Below are 17061 nucleotides of genomic sequence, written 5' to 3'. Positions count from 1 at the left end.
ACTGGGAAATTACGACTGGGAACTTACAACTGGAACGGAACAACTGGTAACTTACAATTGGGACGGAACAACAGGGAACTTAAAACTGGGAACTTACAACTGGGACGGAACAACTGGGACGGAACAACTTACGACTGGGAAATTACGACTGGGAACTTACAATTGGAACGGAACAACTGGGAACTTACGACTGGGAAATTATGACTGGGAACTTACAACTGGGACGGAACAACTTACGACTGGGAAATTACGACTGGGAACTTACAATTGGAACGGAACAACTGGGAACTTACGACTGGGAAATTACAACTGGAACGGAACAACTGGGAAATTACGACTGGGAACTTACAACTGGGACGGAACAACTGGGAACTTACGACTGGGACGGAACAACTGGGAAATTACAACTTGGAACTTACAACTGGGAACTTACTACTGGGAACTTACAACTGGAACGGAACAACTGGGAAATTACAACTGGGAACTTACAACTGGAACGGAACGACTGGGAAATTACAACTTGGAACTTACAACTGGGAACTTACGACTGGTACGGAACAACTGGGAACTTACAACTGGAACGGAACAACTGGGAAATTACAACTGGGAACTTACAACTGGAACGGAACAACTGGGAACTTACAACTGGGACGGAACAACTGGGAACTTACGACTGGGAAATTACGACTGGGAACTTACAACTGGTACGGAACAACTTACGACTGGGAAATTACGACTGGGAACTTACAATTGGAACGGAACAACTGGGAACTTACGACTGGGATGGAACAACTGGGAAATTACAACTTGGAACTTACAACTGGGAACTTACTACCGGTACGGAACAACTGGGAACTTACAACTGGGACGGAACAACTTACGATTGGGAAATTAAGACTGGGAACTTACAATTGGAACGGAACAACTGGGAACTTACGACTGGGAAATTACGACTGGGAACTTACAACTGGAACGGAACAACTGGGAAATTACGACTGGGAACTTACAACTGGGACGGAACAACTGGGAAATTACGACTGGGATCTTACAACTGGAACGGAACAACTGGGAACTAACGACTGGGAAATTACGACTGGGAACTTACAACTGGGACGGAACAACTGGGAAATTACGACTGGGAACTTACAACTGGGACGGAACAACTGGGAACTTACGACTGGGACGGAACAACTGGGAACTTACGACTGTGAACTTACAACTGGAACGGAACGACTGGGAAATTTCAACTTGGAACTTACAACTGGGAACTTACGACTGGTACGGAACAACTGGGAACTTACAACTGGGATCTTACAACTGGAACGGAACAACTGGGAACTTACGACTGGGAAATTACGACTGGGAACTTACAACTGGGACGGAACAACTGGGAACTTACTTTCACAATTGGTCAGTACAGTCAGAAAATGGGACTCAACCAACGCCGTGTTATTTGTGACTGTACGTTGAAGGGCGTGTCCGTGGCGTGCCGTCAAAGTTGGCCCTTTTTTTGTCGTCTTATTTTCGCTTTTTTCGCCTTGTATTTGAACAAATACCCAGCTCCTCCTATGTTCAACGTGTTTGCGATGATCCCATTAACTACGGTCCCCACTGTTGGCTACTGTATAGTGTAATTTAGCATAATAGTAGTAGTAATCTAGGGGTTATAATGGCTTTTAGCCTGGGGTTTAAAGCAACTGGAAACTTACAACTGGGAAATTACAACTGGGAACTTACAAATGGGACGGAACAACTGGGACGGAACAACTGGGAACTTACGACTGGGAACTTACAACTGGGACGGAACAACTGGGAACTTACGACTGGGAACTTACAACTGGGACGGAACAACTTGGAACTTACAACTGGGACGGAACAACTGGGAACTTACGACTGGTACGGAACAACTGGGAACTTACAAGTGGGAAATTACAACTGGGACGGAACAACTGGGAACTTACAACTGGGACGGAACAACTGGGAACTTACGACTGGGAACTTACAACTGGGACGGAACAACTGGGAACTTACGACTGGTATGGAACAACTGGAACGGAACAACTGGGAACTTACAAGTGGGAAGTAGTCTGGGAAATCTACATTTTTTATTCTCAACAATGTTAAGGAGGATCTTCCTCCCTCTCCTCACTGGAGAAGCCGCCACTGATATATATATATATATAGACATTGTCCAAGATAGACTGAAGCCTGGACAGCATCCTCCTCTCTGCCACCGTTGTCAGGGTGTCCAGCTCCTCCCCCACAACATCACCAGCCCTCCTGATCAGTTTGTTTAGTCTGTTTGTGTCCGCATCGCAGACACAAACAGACTTACAGAACAACAACAACAACAACTTACCCCCGATAAGTTGTTGACCGGGGGGGGGGGGGGGGGGCAGGGGCTTACGGGCTAGCGGAGTTCTTGACGGGGGGGGGTGGGCGATTACGGGCTGGCGGAGTTGTTGGTGGGGGGGCGTTTACGGGCTAGCGGAGTTCTTGACGGGGGGGGGGGTGGGAGGGGCGATTACGGGCTGGCGGAGTTGTTGACGGGGGGGGGGGGGTATGATCGATAATAGAAAATGCGCAGATTTATTTTTTCTTGTGCTCGTGCCGCCCCCCCTGTAATGCCGCCCTGGGCGGCTGCCCGCTTCGCCCGTACCTAAAACCGACCTGACCTTAGGTAACATTAGCTGGCCTGCTCACGTTAACTTATTCCGTAAAATCCAGGCTCAACTCCACAGCCACAGCTGACGCCAATGTTTACACTGGGAAAATCAACCGGCACGCAATGAATTTTGGGCTATCTTGGGCTGCGATGGATCCAGCCGTTGGATCCTCCAAACGGAGGAAAAGATGGCTGCATCAGAGCCCATCTATGGAGAGCCTTGGCACTCTCTATTGAGCCCCATTGTATCGAATTTGGTCGCAGTTCCATTAGAATTCCACTGGGGGTGATCACATGAGTGCAGATTGAATGGGGGTCTATGGGGCTAGATGGCTAAATGTATCTCTTTCACCTGCTTGTCATTAAAATATTGCAGATAGTATTGTAGATTCCACAAGTTCAATATAGATTATAGTTAAAAAGTCGAATGAATGAGTACTTATGTCCTTTCGATTTCTTACAGTTTGGGTTGTTGTTGGCCGTACACGCTAGCATGCTAATGCTAATGAATGCTGATTGGTCAGGGACAGACTTGTGACTGATTACGACCAGAGACCCCTCTTGATGGCATCTGAAGCTGAAGCAGAATCAGAAATATTATCTTAAGGAGGACTTTCCGTCAAAGTTAATTGTTATATATTATATGTATATAGATAATGTAACATATTTCAGCCATAATATTCTCCCATAGCCACAATACTGAGTAAACATAACATAAGCAGGCACAACCAGCTGATCATACATAGATGAAGGGGGCGGGCTTTTAAAGCCACAGAACACACCCACCTCTACCTGCCTATTTAACTCGGACTCCGCCATTTTAGAATCAGAATCTCTTGGGCGGCGTATCGATTAGATGTAAAGCTTAGAGACGCTCCACGCGTGTTATATACGATCCCTCTCATTTTGTTTCATAGACGATATACAATAGACCAATAACCTTAACCAAATAAAGTGAGTTAAAAGCGATCCTGTCTCGGCGGCCTTTCCTGGACTAAAATATCATAACAATTTGGTGATCCTGACGTGATTCCTCCAAGGAAGGCGGACCTGGACTGACCGAGCCGATCGAACACGAGGATCTGATTTTCCCTGCCACGGGCCCATAAAATAAAGGTAAGCAGAGCCTATTGTCGAAAAGACTAAATCTGTATACGTTAGTTATAGGAACTTTAATAATAATAATAATAATACATTTTATTTGGAAGCGCTTTTCAGTCACTCAAAGACACTTTACAGACGAAGATGAAAAATAAGTAATTAAAATACATTTAAAAATACAGAAACACATAGAAGAAAACGCAGAAAAGTAGATACATTGTAAATAAAACAGCACAATACAACAGTCAGACAGAACAAAAACAAAATTAGGAAAGTAGTGGTTAAGAATTATAGGCAGAATGGAACAGGTGTGTTTTGAGTAGTGATTTGAATAGTATGAGGTCATTGCAGTCACGGATGTGTTTGGGGAGGGAATTCCAGAGGGTGGGGGCAGCAACGGAGAAGGCTCTGTCTCCCCAGGTTCTGTGCTTGGTTTTAGGGACAGTGAGGAGGTTGGCATCAGAGGAGTGGAGGTGACGGGGAGGGGTGTAGTGGTGGAGCAGGTCAGTGAGGTAGGAGGGGGCCTGGTTGTGGAGGGCTTTGTGGGTGAGAAGGAGGAGTTTGAATTGAATACGCTGAGGGACGGGGAGCCAGTGGAGGTTCTGGAGGACAGGGGTGATATGATCGCGTGAACGGGTGTGAGTGAGAAGACGGGCGGCGGAGTTTTGAATGTATTGGAGTTTATGGATTACCGATTTACCGATTACCGGTTACCGGTTTATCGATTGCTGGGGGGTCTGCTGGTCTGCTGGAGGCATGGAGGCCGGGACTGGGGGTGTGGAACGTTGTAGGGGGAGGCCTGGTCCGTGCCTGCCTAATCCTAACCCTGGCCCAGTACGGGTCCCGGTCCTGGTCCCCTGGGGCCTGGACCTGGGGGCCCTCATGTGGGGGTGTTGCTGGGGGGCCTGCTGGAGGCATGGAGGCCGGGACTGGGGGTGTGGAACTTTGTAGGGGGAGGCCTGGTCCGTGCCTGCCTAACCTTAACCCTGGCCCAGTACGGGTCCCGGTCCTGGTCCCCTGGGGCCTGGACCTGGGGGCCCTCATGTGGGGGTGTTGCTGGGGGGTTTGCTGGAGGCATGGAGGCCGGGACTGGGGGTGTGGAACGTTGTAGGGGGAGGCATGGTCCGTGCCTGCCTAACCCTAACCCTGGCCCAGTACGGGTCCCGGTCCTGGTCCCCTGGGGCCTGGACCTGGTGGCCCTCATGTGGGGGTGTTGCTGGGGGGTCTGCTGGAGGCATGGAGGCTGGGATTGGGGGTGTTGAACTTTGTAGGGGGAGGCCTGGTCCGTGCCTGCCTAACCCTAACCCTGGCCCAGTACGGGTCCCGGTCCTGGTCCCCTGGGGCCTGGACCTGGGGGCCCTCATGTGGGGGTGTTGCTGGGGGGTCTGCTGGAGGCATGGAGGTCGGGACTGGGGGTGTGGAACGTTGTAGGGGGAGGCCTGGTCCGTGCCTGCCTAACCCTAACCCTGGCCCAGTACGGGTCCCGGTCCTGGTCCCCTGGGGCCTGGACCTGGGGGCCCTCATGTGGGGGTGTTTCTGGGGGGTCTGCTGGAGGCATGGAGGCCGGGACTGGGGGTGTGGAACGTTGTAGGGGGAGGCCTGGTCCGTGTGTGTCTGGGTCTGGGGGCTGGCCAAGTACGGGTCACGGTCCTGGTCTCCTGGGGCCTGGACCTGGGGGCCCTGTGTGGAGGTGGTGCTGGGGGGTCTGCTGGAGGCATGGAGGTCGGGACTGGGGGTGTGGAACGTTGTAGGGGGAGGCCTGGTCCGTGTGTGTCTGGGTCTGGGGGCTGGCCCAGTACGGGTCCCGGTCCTGGTCCCCTGGGGCCTGGACCTGGGGGCCCTCATGTGGGGGTGTTGCTGGGGGGTCTGCTGGAGGCATGGAGGCCGGGACTGGGGGTGTGGAACGTTGTAGGGGGAGGTGTTACAGCCACCGCTGTTTGTGTGTAACCAATGTTTGCAGTGGTATGCTAATCAGGCGGTTCCCTGCTGAGGAACTGGCCTGGCCAGCCCCGCCCATTTCCTGGTGGCCGCCCAGTGGATCAGCATTCCTTCACCTCCCTCATTCCCGGTAACAGTGATACGGATTGGCTCAGCGCTCCACCGGTTCCTCCATTCCAGAAGCTACCAGCAAGACGCTCCCCCTTCAACTAGGCTGCAGGGCTGCTGCTCAGAGCAGCTCTCATTCCGATGATCAGCTTGCCTCGTTGCCACATCTTGTGATTGGGTTGACTGTTTGAGTAAGATTGTGTTAGCCGTGCTATTACTCAATAGACTGACTTTGTGTTGTTTTGTGACCTCCTTTCAGGAACTGGGCAAGGATTTACTTTTGCTGCTGATTATGTTTGCACACCTGTAGTCAATTTGTGTTAGCCTCACTAGGTTTAGGGCTGCTGTGCTCTTTGTGTTTGGTTTTCAGTAACAAGAGGGATTTTTGTTTCATGCTTTTGTTTTACTTGTTAGTCCCAAATCTGGGTTTTGGTTATATTGTTTTGGATGATTTACACAGCACCCACTTGCCCGTTTCTGATTATTGAAATCCTTGGTTAAACTTATTTCAAATAAATAACCCTAATTTACCAAAAAAACAACTGGTTTATGTTGCTTCCCTTTCCCCTTCCGAGCCGGGTTGTAACATAAATGGGGGCTCGTCCGGGATAACTATCCGTTAAAGGATTGATCCCATACCTGGGGTTGTTGTTTGACTCAGAGATTGCTTGATGGTGTGCAGCTGGTTGGTTAGGCACCATTGCTGAGGAGTTTGATTTAGATAACCTTTTAGCCAACCCTTCCCTTACTCAATTAAACAGGTGTCGTAAGGATGAGTTGGTCCAAATTGCCAATCACTTCAGGATTCCATTTTCTAAACAGATACTCAAAAGGGACCTTAAAGCCTTAATTGTTGGTGATCTGGTGGAACAGGGAGTTATTGTGTTGCCAGTGCAAGATGAGCTCCCTGTGCTGGCCGACGGCGCCCTAACTGAAGCTGGGGGTAGCCAAAACCTTGAGGCCCAATTAGCCTCCGGGGTGGAAAGCGAGGTAGGTGGACGGGTACTAAAAACTCTGTACACGCTGCCCCGCTATGATCCATCCCCTGCCAGTCCTGGCTCCAGAGATGAGGCCCGGGTGAAAGTCCGCCTTGCCCGTCTCAGGCTGGAGTCCCAGGAAAAGGCACAGGACCGAAAGCTGAAAACGAAAGCTGGAGACAGAAGCTGAGACAGCCGTGAGGCTGCGACAGCTGGAGCTTGATGCTAAGAGGGATGTGCCCGTACAAAATGTATTCACTGGCACAGGTATGTCTTCCTCTCCCACCAGTCCACTTCGGGCTATCACATTTGATATTAGTAAACACATTGCTTTGGTACCCATGTTTCGAGAACCTGAAGTTGATTCATACTTTGGAGTATTTGAACGTCTCGCTACTGCTTTACAGTGGCCAGCTGAGGCATGGTCTCTCCTGCTTCAGTGCAAAATTCACGGGAAAGCCCAAGACGCTGTTGCTGCACTCCCTTTACAGGACAGCTTAGATTATGTCTCAGTTAAAGCTGCCATACTGCGTGCATATGAGCTGGTCCCTGAAGCCTATCGACAAAAATTCAGAAATCACAAGAAAACCCAGAGCCAGTCCCATGTTGAGTTCGCCAGGGAAAAGGGAACCCTGTTTGACAAGTGGAGTTCAACCTGTAAAGTAGATGATTTAAATTTGTTGCGTGAGTTAATCCTGATGGAGGATTTTAAAAAGTGCTTGCCGGACCGTATTGTGGTATATTTGAATGAACAAAAAGTAAATTCACTCTCTGCTGCAGCCGTATTGGCCGATGAGTATGTGCTGACTCACAAGACTGTTTTCCCATCAGTCTCCATTGAGAACCCCAATATAATCCAGCTTCGTCAGCAGGTTTGCCTAAATTTCCGCCTCCAAAGAGGGAAGAGCGGGAGTGTTTCTATTGCCATAAGCCGGGGCATCTTATCGCTAACTGTTTGACTCGTAAACGAAAGGAGCAGTCTTCCCATGGTTCATCGCCTAAGGGAGTTGGGTTAATCAAGGTTGAGTCTTGCACAAACACTGAACTTGGCCACCATGAAAGTTTTGATGCCTGTTTCAAACCGTTTGTTTTTGACTGCTTTGTGTCATTAACAGGTGAGCCTGCTGATCAGCACTCTGTGTGAGTGCTGAGAGACACAGCCTGCTCCCTGTCTGTGATCCTCGCTTCAGCCTTGCCGTTCACTGAGCAGTCTGCGTGCGGTTATGGTTCTATATTACGGGGCATTGAGATGGGTTACATGCCTAAGGCGGTACATCGTATCCATATCCAGTCAAAATTAGTTTCCGGGTTTTTTCCTGTAGCCATTTCTTCGGCGTTGCCAATTCAAGGTATTGTACTGTTAATGGGTAACGACATTGCCGGGGGTAAAGTGACCCCCACACTGGAAGTGTTGGATTCCGTTCAGTGCGTGGAGTCACTACAGGTAACCCAGCCACATCCTAATCCATTTCCTGTTTGCGTAGTTACCCACGCCCAAGCGCGTAAAAATGAAGGTAACGTCTCATTGTCGGATAGTGTGCTCATGTCAGTTTTTTCCGGAGACACAGAGCTGGAGGAAGGGGCTGGGAAAGAGACTGAGATCAGCCCAGACAATGCACCCCCGGTTACCCGTGGGCGCCTGTGCGCTGCGCAGAGAGCTGATCCAACACTAAAGACCTGCTTCTCCAATGTGGTGAGTGCCGACAAAGCAAGCAGTGAAAAAGTAGCCTACTTAGTTGATAAAGAGGTCTTGGTGCGTAAATGGACCCCTTCTGTAGCTGTTGACTCTGATTGGAATGCCACTTACCAGGTAGTGGTTCCCGCCATGTACCGACAGCATGTTCTCTCTGTAGCACATGAGAGCAAGTGGGCAGGACATTTAGGGGTAGCAAAAACTTATCAACTTATTCTCAGACATTTCTTTTGGCCAGGCCTGAAATCTGACGTTGTTAAGTACTGCCGCTGTTGTCATGTTTGCCAGATCGCGGGTAAACCAAACCAAGTCATCCCCCCCGCACCATTACACCCGATACCAGCGATAGGAGAGCCGTTCGAGCGTGTAATCATTGATTGTGTTGGGCCTTTACCCCGAACTAAAAATGGAAATTAATATTTGCTTACCATCATGTGCGCTGCCACCCGCTTTCCTGAAGCTATTCCCCTGCGTAAAATAACAGCCAGTGCTGTAGTGAAGGCGTTGACAAAGTTATTTTCCACCTTAGGTCTCCCTCGTGTAATCCAGACTGATCAAGGCTCAAATTTCCAGTCCAGGCTTTTCAATGAGGTGCTTGAAACTTTACATGTACGACACGTTGTGTCCAGTGCATACCACCCCGAAACTCAGGGTGCCTTGGAACGGTGGCACCAGACATTAAAATCCATGCTACGAAAGTATTGCTTGGAAACCGAGAAGGGCTGGGATGAGGGAATCCCATTTGTGGTGTTAACTGCTCGTGAGGCTGTCCAGGAATCATTAGGATTTAGTCCCGCGGAGCTCGTTTTTGGCCACACGCCCCGCGGTCCCCTTAAAACTTTACATGATAAGTTTCTGATGTCCGGCACGGCTCCTGAGAAAAATGTGTTGGACTTTTAGTTAGTTTTTAGTTAGACTTTTTGTTAGTCAGTTTCGTGAGCGTTTGCACCATGTCAATGCCTTAGCCAAAGAGTCCCTCTCAACCTCTCAGACAGTAATGAAACGCCACTACGATCGCTCTGCTGTTCCCCGGCGCTTCAAAGTGGGTGATAAGGTCTTAGCATTGCTGCCTATTCCTGGCTCCGCTCTCTCGGCCAAATTCTCCGGTCCTCATGACATTTGTGACTGTCTCAGTGACAAAGATTATGTCATTGGCACACCCGAGAGAAGGCGAAAAACACGTGTCTGTCATGTTAATATGTTAAAGCTGTACCATTGCAGGGAGGAGACTGACAGAAGTCCAGTAGACCTTAAGCCCTCCCAACCCGCTGCTAGCCCAGGCATCTCCGCGCTAATTGTAACGGATCACCCTAACCGGTCAGAAACTGACGACTTGGAGATGCAAAATTCCACCCACCATGATGCCCGCCTCCCAAATTCTGAGATGTTGAAATCACTGCCGTCTCAGTTATGTCACCTGACTGCTGAGCAGCAGCAGGATGTAGTGGACCTTGTATACCGCTTTGCTTGTCTCTTTAATGATGTTCCGACTCGAACCACTGTCCTAAAGCATGACATTGAATTGAAAGAGCCGAAAGATCAGCGTCCTATTAAACAGCATCCCTACCGTGCTAATCAGGTGAAGCGTGAGTTAATGAAAACAGAAGTGGAATATCCCCTGCAAAACGGTCTGGCCACACCTAGCTCCAGCCCCTGGAGCTCTCCCTGTCTCGTTGAAGCCAAGTCTGATGGTTCCCCAAGGTTCATCACTGATTTCCGTAAAGTAAATGCTGTTACTATTCAGGACTCGTACCCCCTACCTCGGATGGAGGACTGTGTTGATAATTTAGGCACCGCCAAATATGTCCGCAAATTAGACCTGCTTAAGGGATATTGGCAGGTTCCTTTAACAGACCGGGCCTCCAAAATAGCTGCGTTTGTTACTCCTGACCACTTTCTACAGTATACCGTCATGGCGTTTGGCATGTGCAATGCACCGGCCACCTTTCAGAGATTAGTGAACACTGTTTTGGTCGGGTTACCCAACTGTAATGCCTACCTTGATGATCTGATTATTTACACTAGCACTTGGGAGGAACACATGCAGGTCCTTGAACAAGTTTTCAGTCGGCTCGCTCAAGCGACACTTACACTGAACCTAGCTAAATGTGACTTTGGGAAAGCCACTATCACATATCTAGGGAGACAGGTGGGGCAAGGCCAAGTCCGCCCTGTGGAAGCCAAGGTCTCCGCCATAACAGATTGCCCCGTTCCGACCACCAGAAAAGCCCTTCGTCAGTTCCTAGGCATGGCAGGTTACTACAGGAGTTTCTGTCGCAATTTTTCCACAGTCGTCCACCCTCTAACCAATCTGCTCAGTCCCAGGGTAGATTTCGTCTGGACTCCAGAATGTCAACATGCTTTTGCAAGTGTTAAAGCTCTCTTAAGCCATGCTCCTGTGCTCGCAGCCCCAGATTTCTCGAAGCCCTTTAAATTAGAGGTCGACGCCAGTGCTGTGGGAGCTGGTGCGATTCTGTTGCAGGAGGATGTCGCTGGTGTGGACCACCCAGTGTGTTATTTTTCAAGGAAATTCAACAAGCACCAAGTCAGGTACTCAACTATTGAACAAGAAACTCTTGCTTTGTTGTTGGCACTCCGACATTTTTAAGTGTATGTTGGGTCCAGTTCTTTGCCAGTTGTAGTTTTCACAGATCATAACCCGCTTGTATTCCTAACCCGCATGTACAATCACAACCGGCGTCTCATGCGGTGGGCCCTGTTCTGAGAACAGAGAAAAGGTTCTGAGAATGCATTTGCAGATGCATTATCTAGATTATAGCTGTTCCTGAGGTTTGGTGGTTGTAACTTACAAACCTTACAGTCTGTATTTTAAGGGTGGGGGTTTTACAGCCACCGCTGTTTGTTTGTGTGTAACCAATGTTTGCAGTGGTATGCTAATCAGGCGGTTCCCTGCTGAGGAACTGGCCTGGCCAGCCCCGCCCATTTCCTGGTGGCCGCCCAGTGGAGCAGCATTCCTTCACCTCCCTCATTCCCGGTACCAGTGATACGGATTGGCTCGGCGCTCCACCGGTTCCTCCAATCCAGAAGCTACCAGCAAGACGCTCCCCCTTCAATTAGGCTGCAGGGCTGCTGGTCAGGGCAGCTCTCATTCCGATGATCAGCTTGCTTCGTTGCCACATCTTGTGATTGGGTTGACTGTTTGAGTAAGATTGTGATAGCTGTGCTATTACTCAATAGAGTGACTTTGTGTTGTTTTGTGACCTCCTTTCAGGAACTGGGCCAGGACTTACTTTTGCTGCTGATGATGGTTGCACACCTGTAGTCAATTTGTGTTAGCCTCACTAGGTTTAGGGGTGCTGTGCTCTTTGTGTTTGGTTTTCAGTAACAAGAGGGATTTTTGTTTCATGCTTTTGTTTTACTTGTTAGTCCCAAATCTGGGTTTTGGTTATATTGTTTTTGATGATTTACACAGCACCCACTTGCCCGTTTCTGATTATTGAAATCCTTGGTTAAACTCATTTCAAATAAATAACCCTAATTTACCTGGTTTATGTTGCTTCCCTTTCCCCTTCCGAGCCGGGTTGTAACAGGAGGCCTGGTCCGTGCCTGCCTAACCCTAACCCTGGCCCAGTACGGGTCCCGGTCCTGGTCCCCTGGGGCCTGGACCTGGGGGCCCTCATGTGGGGGTGTTGCTGGGGGGTCTGCTAGAGGCATGGAGGCCGGGACTGGGGGTGTGGAACGTTGTAGGGGGAGGTCTGGGTCTGGGGGCTGGCCAAGTACGGGTCACGGTCCTGGTCTCCTGGGGCCTGGACTTGGGGGCCCTGTGTGGAGGTGGTGCTGGGGGGTCTGCTGGAGGCATGGAGGTCGGGACTGGGGGTGTGGAACGTTGTAGGGGGAGGCCTGGTCCGTGTGTGTCTGGGTCTGGGGGCTGGCCCAGTACGGGTCACGGTCCTGGTCTCCTGGGGCCTGGACCTGGGGGCCCTGTGTGGAGGTGGTGCTGGGGGGTCTGCTGGAGGCATGGAGGCCGGGACTGGGGGTGTGGAACGTTGTAGGGGGAGGCCTGGTCCGTGTGGGTCTGGGGGCTGGCCCAGTACGGGTCCCGGTCCTGGTCCCCTGCGGCCTGGACCTGGGGGCCCTCATGTGGGGGTGTTTGTGGGGGGTCTGCTGGTCTGTGCCTGCCTAACCCTAACCCTGGCCCAGTACGGGTCCCGGTCCTGGTCCCCTGGGGCCTGGACCTGGGGGCCCTCATGTGGGGGTGTTGCTGGGCCCTCATGTGGGGGTGTTGCTGGGGGGTCTGCTGGAGGCATGGAGGCCGGGACTGGGGGTGTGTGTCTGGGTCTGGGGGCTGGCCCAGTACGGGTCCCGGTCCTGGTCCCCTGGGGCCTGGACCTGGGGGCCCTCATGTGGGGGTGTTGCTGGGGGGTCTGCTGGAGGCATGGAGGCCGGGACTGGGGGTGTGTAACGTTGTAGGGGGAGGCCTCGTCCGTGCCTGCCTAACCCTAACCCTGGCCCAGTACGGGTCCCGGTCCTGGTCCCCTGGGGCCTGGACCTGGGGGCCCTCATGTGGGGGTGTTGCTGGGGGGTCTGCTGGAGGCATGGAGGCCGGGACTGGGGGTGTGTAACGTTGTAGGGGGAGGCCTCGTCCGTGCCTGCCTAACCCTAACCCTGGCCCAGTACGGGTCCCGGTCCTGGTCCCCTGGGGCCTGGACCTGGGGGCCCTCATGTGGGGGTGTTTCTGGGGGGTCTGCTGGAGGCATGGAGGCCGGGATTGGGGGTGTGGAACGTTGTAGGGGGAGGCCTGGTCCGTGCCTGCCTAACCCTAACCCTGGCCCAGTACGGGTCCCGGTCCTGGTCCCCTGGGGCCTGGACCTGGGGGCCCTCATGTGGGGGTGTTGCTGGGGGGTCTGCTGGGGGCATGGAGGCCGGGACTGGGGGTGTGGAACGTTGTAGGGGGAGGCCTGGTCCGTGTGTGTCTGGGTCTGGGGGCTGGCCAAGTACGGGTCACGGTCCTGGTCTCTTGGGGCCTGGACCTGGGGGCCCTGTGTGGAGGTGGTGCTGGGGGGTCTGCTGGAGGCATGGAGGCCGGGACTGGGGGTGTGGAACGTTGTAGGGGGAGGCCTGGTCCGTGCCTGCCTAACCCTAACCCTGGCCCAGTACGGGTCCCGGTCCTGGTCCCCTGGGGCCTGGACCTGGGGGCCCTCATGTGGGGGTGTTGCTGGGGGGTCTGCTGGGGGCATGGAGGCCGGGACTGGGGGTGTGGAACGTTGTAGGGGGAGGCCTGGTCCGTGCCTGCCTAACCCTAAACCTGGCCCAGTACGGGTCCCCGTCCTGGTCCCCTGGGGCCTGGACCTGGGGGCCCTCATGTGGGGGTGTTGCTGGGGGGTCTGCTGGGGGCATGGAGGCCGGGACTGGGGGTGTGGAACGTTGTAGGGGGAGGCCTGGTCCTTGCCTGCCTAACCCTAACCCTGGCCCAGTACGGGTCCCGGTCCTGGTCCACTGGGGCCTGGACCTGGGGGCCCTCATCTGGGGGTGTTGTTGGGGGGTCTGCTGGAGGCATGGAGGCCGGGACTGGGGGTGTGGAACGTTGTAGGGGGACGCCTGGTCCGTGTGTGTCTGTGTCTGGGGGCTGGCCAAGTACGGGTCACGGTCCTGGTCTCCTGGGGCCTCGATCTGGGGGCCCTGTGTGGAGGTGGTGCTGGGGGGTCTGCTGGAGGCATGGAGGTCGGGACTGGGGGTGTGGAACTGTTGGCAGAGCAGCCATACAGCGGCTACTGCTGTAAAAACCCACTTAGTCGGCACCGAACGCGGAGGAGAAGGAAGGAGGACGAGAGACGCTCAGTTTGCCTCACATGGCACTCAGCACAGCAACTCCTCTCAGCTGCGTGCAGGAGGGCTCTTTTATTCAACCACGCCCACCTGACAGGTGGCTTCACCTTCACAATCAAATCATAATCACATCAATGTTCTGACAAATAAACATAAATCAATAAACAATAAACAATCAATAAGTGAGAATAATTGAGAGCACTCAACAGGAACGTTGTAGGGGGAGGCCTGGACCATGTGTGTCTGGGTCTGGGGGCTGGCCCAGTACGGGTCCCGATCCTGGTCCCCTGGGGCCTGGACCTGGGGGCCCTCATGTGGGGGTGTTGCTGGGGGGTCTGCTGGAGGCATGGAGGCCGGGACTGGGGGTGTGGAACGTTGTAGGGGGAGGCCTGGTCTGTGTGTGTCTGGGTCTGGGGGCTGGCCAAGTACGGGTCACGGTCCTGGTCTCCAGGGGCCTGGTCCTGGGGGCCCTGTGTGGAGGTGGTGCTGGGGGGTCTGCTGGAGGCATGGAGGTCGGGACTGGGGGTGTGGAACGTTGTAGGGGGAGGCCTGGACCGTGTGTGTCTGGGTCTGGGGGCTGGCCCAGTACGGGTCCCGGTCCTGGTCCCCTGGGGCCTGGACCTGGGGGGCACTCATGTGGGGGTGTTGCTGGGGGTTCTGCTGGAGGCATGGAGGCCGGGACTGGGGGTGTGGAACGTTGTAGGGGGAGGCCTGGTCCGTGTGTGTCTGGGTCTGGGGGCTGGCCCAGTACGGGTCCCGGTCCTTGTCCCCTGGGGCCTGGACCTGGAGGCCCTCATTTGGGGGTGTTACTGGGGGGTCTGCTGGAGGCATGAAGGCCGGGACTGGGGGTGTGGAACGTTGTAGGGGGAGGCCTGGTCCGTGCCTGCCTAACCCTAACCCTGGCCCAGTACGGGTCCCAGTCCTGGTCCCCTGGGGCCTGGACCTGGGGGCCCTCATGTGGGGGTGTTGCTGGTGGGTCTGCTGGAGGCATGGAGGCCGGGACTGGGGGTGTGGAACGTTGTAGGGGGAGGCCTGGTCCGTGCCTTCCTAACCCTAACCCTGGCCCAGTCCGGGTCCCGGGCCTGGACCTGGGGGCCCTCATGTGGGGGTGTTTGTGGGGGGTCTGCTGGTCCGTGCCTGCCTAACCCTAACCCTGGCCCAGTACGGGTCCCGGTCCTGGTCCCCTGGGACCAGGGGGTCCTCATGTGGGGGTGTTGCTGGGGGGTCTGCTGGAGGCATGGAGGCCGGGACTGGGGGTGTGGAACGTTGTAGGGGGAGGCCTGGTCCGTGCCTTCCTAACCCTAACCCCGGTCCTGGTCCCCTGGGGCCTGGACCTGGGGGCCCTCATGTGGGGGTGTTGCTGGGGGGTCTGCTGGAGGCATGGAGGCCGGGACTGGGGGTGTGGAACGTTGTAGGGGGAGGCCTGGTCCGTGTTTGTCTGGGTCTGGGGGCTGGCCCGGTCCTGGTCCCTGGGGCCTGGACCTGGGGGCCCTCATGTGGGGGTGTTGCTGGGGGGTCTGCTGGAGGCATGGAGGCCGGGACTGGGGGTGTGGAACGTTGTAGGGGGAGGCCTGGTCCGTGTGTGTCTGGGTCTGGGGGCTGGCCCAGTACGGGTCCCGGTCCTGGTCTCTTGGGGCCTGGACCTGGGGGCCCTGTGTGGAGGTGGTGCTGGGGGGTCTGCTGGAGGCATGGAGGCCGGGACTGGGGGTGTGGAACGTTGTAGGGGGAGGCCTGGTCCGTGCCTGCCTAACCCTAACCCTGGCCCAGTACGGGTCCCGGTCCTGGTCCCCTGGGGCCTGGACCTGGGGGCCCTCATGTGGGGGTGTTGCTGGGGGGTCTGCTGGGGGCATGGAGGCCGGGACTGGGGGTGTGGAACGTTGTAGGGGGAGGCCTGGTCCGTGCCTGCCTAACCCTAAACCTGGCCCAGTACGGGTCCCCGTCCTGGTCCCCTGGGGCCTGGACCTGGGGGCCCTCATGTGGGGGTGTTGCTGGGGGGTCTGCTGGGGGCATGGAGGCCGGGACTGGGGGTGTGGAACGTTGTAGGGGGAGGCCTGGTCCTTGCCTGCCTAACCCTAACCCTGGCCCAGTACGGGTCCCGGTCCTGGTCCACTGGGGCCTGGACCTGGGGGCCCTCATCTGGGGGTGTTGTTGGGGGGTCTGCTGGAGGCATGGAGGCCGGGACTGGGGGTGTGGAACGTTGTAGGGGGACGCCTGGTCCGTGTGTGTCTGTGTCTGGGGGCTGGCCAAGTACGGGTCACGGTCCTGGTCTCCTGGGGCCTCGATCTGGGGGCCCTGTGTGGAGGTGGTGCTGGGGGGTCTGCTGGAGGCATGGAGGTCGGGACTGGGGGTGTGGAACTGTTGGCAGAGCAGCCATACAGCGGCTACTGCTGTAAAAACCCACTTAGTCAGCACCGAACGCGGAGGAGAAGGAAGGAGGACGAGAGACGCTCAGTTTGCCTCACATGGCACTCAGCACAGCAACTCCTCTCAGCTGCATGCAGGAGGGCTCTTTTATTCAACCACGCCCACCTGACAGGTGGCTTCACCTTCACAATCAAATCATAATCACATCAATGTTCTGACAAATAAACATAAATCAATAAACAATAAACAATCAATAAGTGAGAATAATTGAGAGCACTCAACAGGAACGTTGTAGGGGGAGGCCTGGACCATGTGTGTCTGGGTCTGGGGGCTGGCCCAGTACGGGTCCCGATCCTGGTCCCCTGGGGCCTGGACCTGGGGGCCCTCATGTGGGGGTGTTGCTGGGGGGTCTGCTGGAGGCATGGAGG

This window comes from Micromesistius poutassou (assembly GCF_964030765.1).
Source record: "Micromesistius poutassou genome assembly, chromosome: 6".
NCBI lineage: Eukaryota > Metazoa > Chordata > Actinopteri > Gadiformes > Gadidae > Micromesistius > Micromesistius poutassou.
This window is presented reverse-complemented; position numbering follows the sequence as displayed.